This window comes from Schistocerca americana, chromosome X, assembly GCF_021461395.2.
Source record: "Schistocerca americana isolate TAMUIC-IGC-003095 chromosome X, iqSchAmer2.1, whole genome shotgun sequence".
In the NCBI taxonomy this organism is placed as follows: Eukaryota; Metazoa; Arthropoda; class Insecta; order Orthoptera; family Acrididae; genus Schistocerca; species Schistocerca americana.
In genome coordinates, this window is record NC_060130.1 from 991,380,355 (window position 1) to 991,392,460 (window position 12,106).

Below are 12,106 nucleotides of genomic sequence, written 5' to 3' on the forward strand. Positions count from 1 at the left end.
GCACAGGTGAACAGTGGTGGCGTGATGGCGAAAGAACACTAAACACAAAACGAAGGCACACACACGAGACACTGATGGCGATGATCTCCAGCACGCGAATGTCCACTGAGTGTGTACGAGTCTGGGGACCTGCCAAGAGAGGAGGAGGGAGGTGGGAGAGGGAAAGGGGAGAGCAGAGATGCCAAGAGCAGGGGAGAGAGGGGGGGAAGGAAGGGAGGAAAGGGGAGGGGAAGCCTGGGGGAAGAGGGGTGGAGGAGGGAGGATGGGGGGGAAAAGGAGAGAGAAGGGAGAGAGGGTACCCAAAGGAAAAACACAGGAAGTGGGAGGGGAGGATCAGAGTTGATAGGAGGGGTAGATGGAGGGTAGGAGGGCATCATCAGGGAGGGGGAGCTGGCGGAAGCCACCTTGGGAGAGGGTAAGGAGGGTGGAGAGATGGAGACCGGGTGGGACGTGGGAATACAGGTGCGGCAGCGGGCGGGGGTGGTAGAGGTTGGGTGAGACAAGCGGGTGAGGAGGATTGAGTTTACGGGAGGTGTAGAGGATCCGTATCCGTTCGAGGAAAAGGGGGAGGTGGGGGAATGGAATTAGGTCATCCAGGATCCACGTGGGGGAGGGGAGACGGATGTGATATGCGAGGCGGAGAGCATGGCGTTCAAGGATCTGAAGGGATTTATAAAAGGTAGGGGGGGGGGGGCAGAGATCCAGGCCGGATGGGCGTAACAGAGGATAGGGCGGATGAGGGATTTATAGGTGTGGAATATGGTGGAGGGGTCCAGACCCCACGTACGGCCGGAAAGGAGCTTGAGGAGACGGAGTCGGGAGCGTGTCTTGGCTTGGATTGTCCGGAGATGGGCTTCCAGGAGAGGCGACGGTCAAGGGTGCTGCCAAGGTACTTAAGGGGCTCCGGAAAGGCTCAAAATCATGAAAAGTTCAATTTTTACTTTTTTGCGTTTTCAGAATCTGCAGACTATTACCTCTTAATAGATATATAATTTATTCAATTCCGAAGACTACAACTATTTTTAAATTTTTTTTGAAATGTGTTCTACATGGGCGTGACCCACTGTGGCGCTGTTAAACTGCTGTCAAATGGTGTTATTATTAACGTCCGTGTTCATCAGGTACATTTTAGTGGTGTGAGATAAAGAATGTGTTGTGGCTAACCTGTGATGGTTCAATATATATCGCTGGTGTGATTGTCGATTGTTTCATGTTTATTTACTCTGTCATTATGTCGAAAATATTCGTAATTAATTCTGTTTCTTGAGTCTCTGTTTTGTTGAAGTATAATAATGAGTAAAAGTAAAGTTATTAGAAATCCTCTGAAGGCTTTTAAGAAAAGGAGAAATTTTGGAAAGCCAAAGGTATGTCTTATTACTGTAAACAATAAAGACGATAACCAAGTGAGTGAACCTAACCTCTCAAGTACACCTGCCCATAGCAGTCAAAGTGGGAAAGAAAATACTTCACAGAAGAAGCTTGGTTCAACGAGTGAAAACTATGAATGTTTTATGGGCGAATCGGATGTGAATGAAATATTTGATATGTCGGTTCTCAAAGGAATTTTTTCAAACTGTGTAAGATGTATTCATTGTAGTGAAGTTGGTCTGGAACTCTCCATAATAAAGAACGTAGGACTTGCTAGTGAAACACAACTGAAATGTGATAAGTGTTCATACAAGACCACCTTTTGGAACAGTGTTTCAGTAACTGCAACTGAAGAAAATGGTAGCAAAATCTACGAACACAACAACGAGCGATGCTTGCTTTAGACAAGGAACGCCTTCGGGCTGCAGACAGGGCTGTAAAGAGTCTAGAAATACGAGCAAGAGTAAACAGGAGGAGGAACAAGAGGAAGCTGGAGGAGGAGTTTGCAGAGGATGAAGATAATCCATCCTATGGGCCTGGAATGCACTAAAAAGTTAATCCAATCTTTGTCGCTCGATTCCCAAAACTTTTATTTTCTCATACTAATTACATGTTTTCTAAGGATCTTCCAAACATATTTGTTTCAAACTTTCAGTAAATGTTACACAGTACCTTCTGCATAATTTAACACAGCCTTTTTCCAAAAAACTGTATATTTTTGAATATATAAATAAAAAATTGCAAAAAAAGTTGTGAATTTTCATTACAATTGAAAAAAAATCATCTTTAATAACTGAACTAAAATTTTGTAAAATCCCTGTGTTACGTTGTAGCCCATATTCCAATAAATAATCTGTAAAAAGTTCAACTTCCTACCTCAAATACTTTGTGAGGAAAGATGTAATTTATAAGCGTTATTTTAACATTGCAAGTATAGGGCATTCCGGAGCCCCTTAAGGGTGGGGGTGAGGGCGATAGGACGGCCATAGATGGTTAGATAGAAATCGAGGAGGCGGAAGGAAGGGGTGGTTTTGCCTACAATGATTGTCTGGGTTTTGGAGGTATTGACCTTTAGCAACCACTGGTTGCACCAAGCGGTGAACCAGTCAAGATGGGATTGGAGAAGGTGTTGGGAACGCTGCAGGGTGGGGGTAAGGGCAAGGAAGGCTGTGTCATCGGCAAACTGGAGAAGGTGGACGGGGGGTGACGGGGGAGGCATGTCCGCCGTATACAAAAGGTGCAGAAGGGGGGAGAGGATGGAGCCTTGGGGCACACTGGCGGAGGGAAAAAAGGTGTAGGAATCCGTGTTATAGATGGTGACGTAGGAAGGACGTTGGGAGAGAAAGGAGCCTATCAGACGGACGTAGTTAATGGGAAGGGCGAAGGTTTGGAGCTGGAAGAGGAGACCGGAATGCCAGACGCGGTCATAGGCACGTTCGAGGTCCAGGGAGAGGAAGATTGTGGAGCGACGGGAATTAAGCTGTTCGGAAAGGAGATGAGTGAGGTGAAGGAGAAGGTCATCAGAAGAGAAGGACGGCCGAAAGCCACACTGGGTAACGGGAAGGAGGTGGTGCTGGCGGAGATGCTGGTGGATGCGTCGGGTGAGGATGGATTCCAGGACCTTGCTGAAGACCGAGGTAAGGCTGGTGGGACGGTAGGAGGAGACGGCGGACGGCGGTTTACCGGGTTTAAGGAGCATCAGGATACGGGAGGGTTTCCACAGGTCGGGATAGTAGCAAGTGGACAGGACTACATTGTAGAGCCTGGCCAGGGTGGAGAGGAAAGTGACAGGAGCTTCACGAAGGTGGCGGTAGGTGACACGATCGTGACCAGGAGCGGTGTTGCATTTTGTGCGGAGTATAGCAATGAGATCCTGTGTAGTGATAGGACCATTGAGTTCTGTGTGTGCAATGTTGTCCAAGTACTGGAAACCAGGAGTGTGGGGAGGGACAGAGGTGTCAGTTCGATCGCGGACATCCGGGAAGAGGGAGTAATCGAACTGGGGATCGTCGGTGATGGAAAAGACATCGGAGAGGTACGAGGCAAAGTGATTGGCCTTACTAAGGGTGTCAGGGAAGGGGTGAGCATCATGGAGAAGAGGATAGTAGGGGGAGGGTTTAGTTCCGGTAAGGCGACGGAAGGCTGACCAGAACTTGGACGAGTTTATAGGTAAGGTAGCATTTAAATGGGTGCATGTCTGTCGCCAGTCCCGGCGTTTCTTAGCCACGAGCAAATTTCGGATGTGTCGCTGGAGTTGCCGGTGGCGTCGTAGTGTGTCCGGGTCACGCGTGTGGAGGAAGGCACGGTAGAGACGGAGGGATTCACGGAGGAGGAGAACGGCCTGTGGGGGTAAGGTAGGACGGTGGGGGTGGATGGTGACAGTAGGGACGTGGGCCTCCACGGCCTCAGACAAGGTCTGCTGGAGAAAGGAGGCGGCATGGGTAACATCGTCAGGGTGGTGGTAGGTGAAGGGGTGGCTATCGACCTGTGTGGAGAGGGTATCCCGGTAGGCATTCCAGTCGGCACGGCAATAATCATGGACGTACTTCGGGGAAGGGTCATGACGAGGGTCGGGTGGCGGGGGGGGGGGGGGGGGGGGGGGGGAGGACGACCGTCTGAAACGGTGAGGAGGACAGGGAAATGGTGACATACCTGGCAAAACAGATGTGTTATATGCAGAACCCATGCAGCAACATCCGAGAATGAAACACGTTTATGCTTATTTTCAACTTGATTAATAAAAGTCAAAAACATGCTAAATATCCATGGTGGAAAAGCATCTCATTTTTCAAGATTATTAATTCACTGTGTAACTGTACTAAAATTTTCAGCACGAAAAGAGCCAACTCCTCTAAATTTAGTAGCAAGAACGCGTTCTGAAGGACATACAGCAAACTATTTCGTCGCGAATGCCCGGCAGCTAAACCGGACAATGAACGGATTACCCGCCTCCCTAGCAGCCTACTGCCAGATAGAAGCCTCCGCTGCACCCTCCGCCGCGCACCTGAGACTGCCCCTACATGATGCGATGCGCCGAGTAAACCCGACAATTATTTGTCGGTGTAATTACAATAAAATATTACGATTTCAAAAGTCTGACAACGAGCTAAGTATCGGAAATACCTCCTCATGACGCTGCGGCTCTGGAAATTTCAATTTCCGACGTAAATATGTAGACTCCTTATGACTGAACATAATTTTCCACGTAAAATCTCTCATACCGCTTACGGCTATCAATGCGTTGACATCGCGCTTTTCCATGTGTCAAATCCATACTACCCTTACGAGAGGACATAGCCACACCCACATCTTTTTCTTTGCACATGTCGGAACAATGAAGACTGTAAATTTATACCTCAACATATATTTTATAAGCCTGCTGATCACAGCGAAACTATCACACAACCCCTACTAGTATAATACTTCGCCAATAACTGAATGCAGGTGGCACCAAATAATACTGAGCGAAAATCCGCGATGGATGGACATGCCTCATTTGATTTTCTTGCGAGTGGTACCAGTGTGTCTTAGGAAGACACCGGCTATTAAAAACACGACCGCTACGACCACGTTATTGTCACCCTGCACAAAAACCGGCCTTGGTTCTACAGGCACACACAAGTATCGCTAACGATATCCATGTTAAAATCTATACATGCCTTATGAAGCGAGGTATGGTATTGTTTCCGAATGAAGTGGTCTTCCACACAAATACCGCAACATTGAACATAGACGGTGATCGCTGGGGTGTGTATTAACAGACCGAAAGTGCGGGTGCGCTCTCCAGCGGTGTAAGCTCGTAATAAAATCATCCTTCCCACCGAATTTAGAAAGTGATTCTGCTGAGGAAAGCGATATTAAGCCGATATTTGCTACTCCCTCTTGCCGCTACTAGATTTTTTTCACGCTAACAAACAGGATTCGGAACGTATTCTATCTCAGTGACATGTAGACAGTATAACGGAGGTTCTGTGATATATCCACAGGGTTATACATGAGGGAGGATAATGATTGATTGAGCATGATCACGTACAATAGATGGTGTGCTATGTGAGGAATCTCTTAAAAATGCAGCGCTAGATTAAAGTCGTAAGAAAGGTACAAAATCCTATAACGAATACACTGGATTCTCAGATCTATAGTGCTACGCTTTCTGGTAGAAATACCATCAGCGATTTGGAACCTGTCTTTTAATGACTACAGCCAGTGGCGAATCATATTTGTGGCACTCTCATATCTCGAAACAACTCACCTTCCTCGAAACTATCTGTTAAGGATCCCATACAGAAAAACTCTAGCACGTTCTAGACAGTCTCGCTGCATCTTGTAACTGTTTCTCCGTCTCTGCCCCACCATCACTGCAGCTTTATCCATGCGATGGTTCCTATTTAAGTCATAACTGAGCGTAAGTCAGAGAGAGCTGTATCTGCCACCTTCTGTATCCTGTGGAGAAACGGGGTGAACTGAGTTAATGCGACAGGGCCATGTTTTGACCACGCGGTTGAAATGGGAACATGTCTTAGCTTCGCCAACCGTGTAAAATCTGTAAGACAAGCGCCAAACGAAGCATTCTCCTCCAACACGAGTCAGTAGAAAAGACAGTACGAGCAGTTATGGTGGTGTTTCTTATCGAGAAAATTGGGAAGGCTCCACACCATACAGGAACTGCAAGAAGGACGAGGACTTTGCTACTGCATTGCAATGCATTTCCAGACTACATACAGGTACTGCAGTCTGAAGGAGATCTGCATCTCTCAGGGGGCATTCGTGTCTGTTACCCAATCATCTCTCTCTCTCTCTCTCTCTCTCTCTCCCTCTTTCTCTCTCCTCGTTATTTTGTACCATCCAAGAGAGAAAAACTATGAACTATATGCAACCAAACTTTGGAACCCCATATCATGCACTGTAATAGCACTTTACTAACATCACATGGTAGAGAGCTCTATGATATTTTACCGTGTCTCTCTCTTCTGACATATCGAAAACAAATACCAGCTATGTGGCAGCATCAAGCATATGTGGTGATCCCATTAAATATACATGTGTTGCTTCATTGGAGTGGGCAGCAAGTGATCGAAGTTGCTTTCACAGACCTGTGTAGAGTTTCATTGCCTTCACTGGAAGAAGACAGTGTCCCACAGACTATCATTTGCAATAGAGGTTTCTTGTGTTATAGTTTATAAGCAGTTTCATTCATTAGTTTTTTTGTTGTAACACAGCCAAGCAGTGTATGACAACAGCTTTGTACTGCGCCATACATTTTGTTTTTTCTACCATGACTTCGAGGTCTGTGTCAGGTGCTAAACTGACATGAACACATTTTGATCTACTGGCTACCACAGAAACCTGGACATTGCGCAGCCTAAGTTAAGCTGCTCCCACAACACACACAGGATGGTAGAAAAAAAGACAGAGGCAATTTCTCTTACTGACAAGATGTGGAAGACATTGCAACATATGGAAACTGGAAGAGGAAATCAATACACTCTGATATTGTGCTTTTGAAAGAGCATGATACATGTTCTACACAGGCACAACCGACTGACACCAGTGATACAGGCCGGAATTCTCATCCCAGTACCATAAGTACCATTCAGTGAAGACTGTTCCATACCAATCCCACTCACAGCACCCATCCAGGTACACATGATCTCTCTAGATGCGTGCTTACTGAGGAGATTAGCACTTCTTACTGTGTATAACAGATGTGAACCTGAAACGTTTGAGAGTGTTGAGGTGATATGACTGATTGTTAGGAAGAAGAAGAAACATATGGTTTATTCATGAAGCAGTTTCAGATGGATGGGATTTGAAACACTTTACATAAATCACTTATCCTATCAATTCTCGAGCATTGTTCTAGTGTCTGGAGCTTGTACCAAGAAGGTATTGGAAAGAGAGAAATAATGTTAGAACATAAACACACATTCCTAAGGTTACAGGGTTCTGCACTTAAACACACTATAACGTTTAAGCCATGCTGTTTTCCGATATATTACTCATGTGGAAATATATTTCCAACACCTCACATACAGTCACTCTGCATGTTTTGTACCTCACCTACTGTGGCGAGAAACTTTAAGATGAGAAAGATATTATCTTCTACACCAAAGAAATAACAAATATTCTTTGCAATAAATGCACTATATAGCTTGCCAGAGGTGTATAGCGCCCATCTTTCACAACAGATTACGGTTCAGAAATTATGCTATGCTTGCATCAGTCCTACAAAATGATCATCATCAACAGAAAATGCATGAAACAGCTATATTTTATGAGGAAATTGGCAAACGCATAGAAGCTGCGTTTGGCATGTGAAATTACACACCATATTGCAGTAACTCTGTGACCAGAACAGTCTCTTCTACACGTTTAACAGTCAAGCAAATCAGGTTACCTTCCATTAGGAAAGTAGGTGCACTCAGCGACTGTTATGTGATTTATAAATTATGGAGCGCAGCATCAGACAATTTTTTTTTTTTTTTTGGTAGGTTTCATTACGCAGATCCAGATTTCGGCTAGTGCCTAGCCATTATCAATGCACTATTTTCTAATCTCGATGCATGTTAGGTCCCTGTTGTTCGGGCGTCAGTCGCAGTTCTTTGAATACTACTGTCTAGTAGTACAGTAGAACTCAAAGAACTGCGACTGAAGCCTGAACAACAGGAAACTGACATGCATCGAGATTAGAAAATAGTGCATTGATAGTGGCTAGGCACTAAACCGAAATATGGATTTCCGTAATAAAACCGGCAAAAAAGGACGACTGATTACTGCGCTCCACAATTTATAAGTTAAGCAAATGTATACAGAGGGGTGCAGTATCCCTGTCACTTATTTAGTAAAGGAGTGTGAAACACTTTATGTAAGTCACATGTGCTAACGATTCTAAAGTATTGTTCTAGTATTAGGAGTCCATACTCAGAAAGTATCAGAAAGAGAGAAATGATCATGTAACATAAACACATTGGAAGGGCTACATGGCTCTACACTTAAATATAATATAATGCTAGAGCACTGTGGTTTCTGACATATTAGCCATGTGGGATGCACCACGCTTAATGTTGCGTTGCAGGAAATATATTTCCAGTGCATGACATACATTCTCCCTGTAAGTTTCTCTCCGATAAACTAGGGCGACAAACTGTAAGGTGACAAAGCAAGTACCCTGCACACCAAAGAAAACATCGATTCTTTGTAACAGAAACACTATGTAGGTTTCTAGAGGTGTATGATGTTTACGAAGTTCAAGCCAGATTATGGTTAAGATATTATGATATGTTCACAACAGTCCTATAAAATGATCGTTGGCAACTGAAAGTGTATACAAAGAAACAGTAACATCTTACAAGGAAATAAACACCACGATCTGTAGCCAAAGGAGATGTCTTATTGCAGTTTACCACACCCCTGGATCCTTCCCCTTGCGGTATAGTGTAGTACTGTACTCGAATGCTTCCAGTCACTTCCAAACACATATTCTCAGCCGGAGTGCATTTGCTCTATTTTTTTATGTATGTGTCTGCGTATGTGTCGCCCATGGCTCACGTGAGCCAGGGTAGGCCCAAGTTACTGTTTGAGTGTGGATCTGCCACATGTTATATCTGGGGGAATGTTCGGAGGTGGGTCCACAATGTGCCACATCCGGTATAGGGTTTAGAGTTGGATCGATCATGAATTATATCTGTAACAGCGTCTAGAGGTGGATCCACAACGCATTATATCTGGAACAGTGTCCAGAGGTTGATCCACAATGCATTACATCTGGGATAGGGTTCGAAGATGGCTACACCACGTGTTATGTCCACAGATGTGTTCTGTGTCTGAAGGTGGATCCACTAGTCGGAGGTCTGGGTCAGGTTTATGGGAGTCATCCATGACACAAACACAAACACAAACACAGACATACAGAAAACAGAGCAAATGCACTGCATTTATAGATTATGTGATCGGAAGTGACTGGATTCATTTGAGTACAGCGCTATACTACACCATACGACTATTGTGCTATTCTGTTGCATACATAAGAATGGTACTCATGAAAGACTGTTTCCCCTTATCCAACAAAAAAGCGTGATTGGGATGATCATGTGGCGTCATCGTGAATCTACAGAGTATAAAAGGTGGTGTAATATGCGCAGCAAAAGCTTTGGATGGTTGTTATTACTGGAGAATCTAGACAATCTTGTTACAAATGTTGGTAATATAAATTATATCAAAGATTTTATGCTCTTTAGCAGAATGAATTTAAATGTGCTTACACACTTTGCAGAACCGTTTTGCGAGGAGTATTTCGTTATTTGAAGGGCTGTAGCACTGTCGAAAATAACGTACAAATGATTGAAATCGAGACTTTGTGATTGGTAATACGCGTGCAGTGTCTCTACGTGTATGTGTGTAGAGATGTCAGTGGCGGATGGTCGCGGTTCGGACATATAACTTGCTAACTATTCGTCTAAAAATGACGCTGCCACCTGGCACCGTCTGGCTGGGGGCAGGGAGGTGTAGTGGATGGGCAATCTGTTCGTTGTCCACTCACGCGATTTCCGGCTTAACCACTGGGCATTCACGACGGAACAGTTCCCTTCCTGTTCTACAGCGCGTATTCTTGCTAGTCGATGTAGAACAGCTGGGTGTTTTCGTGCTGAAAACGTTAATGCAAGTATGTAGTGGGTTAATACTCTCTAAAAATTAGTTGCCTTTTCCATCATCGATACTTACCATGTTCTTGACATTTATAAATCCAACTGAAAGTAAGTATAAACACGTTTCATTCTAAGCCATTATTGTTGCATAGGCTCTGTATATAACATCTCTGTTTTGCCAGGTATGTCCATCCAGAGGGTTGGAATCCCTCCAACCCCATTGAAGAATTTGTCGATTGGGCTCTCAGTACCGATTCTCCAGCTGGAAAAGCTCAATGGCCCTACATCGTATTGTGTCGCCGCCGTCTGCCGCTGCTACAGCTCATCTTCTGTCTACCGTCTGCGAACGTCAATGTCGCCTGCCGCTTCGAGATCGAAAATACATTTACATCTACATTTATACTCCGCAAGCCACCCAACGGTGTGTGGCGGAGGGCACTTTACGTGCCACAGTCATTACCTCCCTTTCCTGTTCCAGTCGCGTATGGTTCGCGGGAAGAACGACTGCCGGAAAGCCTCCGTGTGCGCTCGAATCTCTCTAATTTTACATTCGTGATCTCCTCGGGAGGTGTAAGTAGTGGGAGCAATATATTCGATACCTCATCCAGAAACGCACCCTCTCGAAACCTGGGCAACATGCTACACCGCGATGCAGAGCGCCTCTCTTGCAGAGTCTGCCACTTGAGTTTGCTAAACATCTCCGTAACGCTATCACGCTTACCAAATAACCCTGTGACGAAACGCGCCGCTCTTCTTCGGATCTTCTCTATCTCCACTGTCAACCCGACCTGGTACGGATCCCACCCTGATGAGCAATACTCAAGTATAGGTCGAACGAATGTTTTGTAAGCCACCTCCTTTGTTGATGGACTACATTTTCTAAGGACTCTCCCAATGAATCTCAACCTGGCACCCGCCTTACCAACAATTAATTTTATATGAACATTCCACTTCAAATCGTTTCGCACGCATACTCCCAGATATTTTACAGAAGTAACTGCTACCAGTGTTTGTTCCGCTATCATATAATCATACAATAAAGGATCCTTCTTTCTATGTATTCGCAGTACATTACATTTGTCTAAGTTAAGGATCAGTTGACACTCCCTGCACCAAGTGCCTATCCGCTGCAGATCTTCCTGTATTTCGCTGCAATTTTCTAATGCTGCAACTTCTCTGTATACTACAGCATCATCCGCGAAAAGCCGCATGGAACTTCCGACACTATCTACTAGGTCGTTTATATACAGGGTATTATTCGTTTCGGACCTCTTGATAAGTATGGAGGTGTGATTACACATGTCAATCACATCGCGATTACGGGCAGCATGGGGTTCACGCCTGAGCCTCAGGACGTGCGCTAGCAGCGCATGTCGGGTGTTTCAAGCGTCAACTTCGCGTCTTAATATCTCGGGATGTAATGGGAAAATTGCGATGCAATCAACGCCATTGTGTATGTGCTTTGTCATGCTATGGATTGCTGAAGAAAAAATATAGGAGGTCCATTTAAAAAAAACATAAGTTTGTGTCAAAAAACACATATACTTTCGCTTTAGAATGTTTCCAAATATGTACATTCATGGGTCCCAGCCCTACATTGATACCGGTGAAAGTCGTTTTCCAATAGCTGTTATTGTTCCAGAGATATTTTGGGTGGACAAGATAGCTCGGACACCCTGTATATAGTGAAAAGCAATGGTCCCATAACACCCCCCTGTGGCACGCCAGAAGTTACTTTAACGTCTGTAGACGTCTCTCCATTGAGAACAACATGCTATGTTCTGTTTGCTAAAAACTTTTCAATCCAGCCACACAGCTGGTCTGATATTCCGTGCCGGCCGCGGTGGTCGTGCGGTTCTAGGCGCTCCAGTCCGGAGCCGCACTGCTGCTACGGTCGCAAGTTCGAATCCTGCATCGGGCATGGATGTGTGTGATGTCCTTAGGTTAGTTAGGTTTAATTAGTTCTAAGTTCTAGGGGACTGATGACCACAGCAGTTGAGTCCCATAGTGCTCAGGGCCATTTGAACCACTTTTTTTTATATTCTGTAGACTCTTACTTTGTTTATCAGGCGACAGTGCGGAGCTGTATCAAA